This window comes from Loa loa (genome assembly GCF_000183805.2).
Source record: "Loa loa unplaced genomic scaffold supercont3.571, whole genome shotgun sequence".
Taxonomy (NCBI): Eukaryota; Metazoa; Nematoda; class Chromadorea; order Rhabditida; family Onchocercidae; genus Loa; species Loa loa.
Genome location: NW_018108751.1, coordinates 18,734 through 21,159, shown reverse-complemented (window position 1 = coordinate 21,159; position 2,426 = coordinate 18,734).

Below are 2,426 nucleotides of genomic sequence, written 5' to 3'. Positions count from 1 at the left end.
GATACCAATATGAATGATAACAATGACGATATTAATGATACCAATATGAATGATAACAATGACGATATTAATGATACCAATATGAATGATAACAATGACGATATTAATGATACCAATATGAATGATAACAATGACGATATTAATGATATCTATATGAATGATAACAATAGTAATATTGATGACACTTATATGTTTCATTATAAAAAAATTTTTTTTTCCAAATAATATTAATGATATTCTTAGGGATACTTATATTCTGTTATAATTTTATCCAATAAATGTAGAACTTTTTCCTTTTTTTTTCTTTTATAAAATGATTTGTTTGATTGGAATATTATACTTTTCAAATTTTACCTATCAGATTTCAAGATTGTAACACCAAATCATTGGAGTTATTCAGTAACATAAACTTTGGTACATCAAATTTTAAACAAGATAAAAAAAATTGATGATTAAATCAAACGATATTATTATCAATTGATAATATTAGTTAATGCACCTATCATTGTTCATTGCATTATCATTTACCAAATGATTTAATGTAGGGAATTCGTTTTTCTGGCCATCTTCCCGGAATATCCGGGATTTTTTCCTGGTCTTATTTCCGTGATATCCAATTGTACAGATGGAATAAACAGGTTAGAAAAAAGAAATTGAAGAGAATAGAAAAGAGGAATTATCATTACTCTAATATTTTCTTTCTTTTTGAATTAAATTAAATTTCAAGTGGATTCGAAATAGTAAATTGATTTCTTTAATAAAAAAAAAGCCAAAATTCGAGCCTGAATAAATTAAAAGTAAGTAAAGAGCCAAAATTCGAGTCTGATTAAATAAAAGTAAAGAGCCAAAATTCGAGTCTGAATAAATAAAAGAGCCAAAATTCGAGTCTGAATAAGTAAAAGTAAGTAAAGTAATTTGTTTTTTTAATTCAACTGTGAGAAAGCTTAATAAGTCGTATACTTGTCATGTACTTGTCGAAGTAAATATCATAGGTTATCTCAAAGTAAGCGACATAAGTTATAATAGTTAAGTTATACTTCCCAAAGTAAGTGCTATAGGTTATGCCAAGGTAAATGTCGTAGGTTGTTTATGAAAGCAATCAAATATTTTGATCAAAAATTTCAAAACTTCATTAAATAATTTCTAAATTTTAAAATAGATTGTTACCAGTCCTATATGATGATTCTTCCTTTTTCTGCTTTTTTTTTCCTTTTTTTATTGATAAATAGAGTAGGATTTAATTTAAAATTTAGTTTTTACTCAAATATATACTTAAATATTTTACTTATTTACTTAAATACATCTGTTTATTTTAATGTTATTTTGTAACTGTAATTTTAACCATTTGCAATTGCAATTTTATGGAAGTTTAAATCATTGAAGCGTTAGCTTTAGTACTTTCATATATTTATGTTCAGTTTGGAAGTGGGAAAAACTAAATGAGCAGAAAAGAATGGGAAAAATTTGCTGATAACTGCCGATAAAACTTGCAGATAAACTTGCACTGATAATTTGCTTTAATTAATTAATTAATACATAAATTTATGGTTAAACTTTTGCAAACGCCAAATACTCTTCCATATTTTGAATGTTATTTCATTTCATTTCATTAAATATGTACAATATTTTAATTCATATTAATTTATCAATTTTTCTCATTTAACATTTACTTAATCTATCCATTTTTTATGTCATTCTTCTACAAGAGGATCATAAAAAATGTTCAATGGAATTTATGTTTGAGATGAAATTTTAATTTTAATCTTTATCAATCATTTAGAAATATGCTCAAAACTAGTAGCTCTTCTTTTTTTTTTTTCCTGATCTAACCTAAAACTTTTATTCTTATTTAATTTAAACCAATTCATATATTAATGAAAATTTATCACAAATAAAGTTTATAATTTTATATTTAATTTGGAAAAAGTTTATTAAATTAATTCAAATATGTTGCTTAAGAAATAATATGAGAAAATATGTCAGCAAAAAATTTGATAGATAAAAAGAAATAATTACATGTTAATGTTTGATATAAAATTTTGAATTGATACAGAACTTTAGACTAATATCGAACTTTGATTCCCTTTTTTTTTTTTTTCTTATCATTATCATCATCCATCATTTATATCATCGCCGTTATCATGATCATGATCATGATCATTTGTTATCTTGAACTTAAATTGATAATTTGAAGTTTATTAAAATTTAGACTAATAATTTCCGTTAATGAATTTTAAATAATCAAATCACAGGATGTAACGCGGCCCTTAGCGTAGCAAGTAATATGAGAAGATCAATGGCGGGTAAAATATACCTTTCAATAAACTCAAGAGGTCATCGTTATTGATGTGCTAAAACGATGGAAAACCTTCCTGAAGAGAGAGAGAGAGAGAGAGAGAGGAGAGAGAAGAAGANAGAGAGAGAGA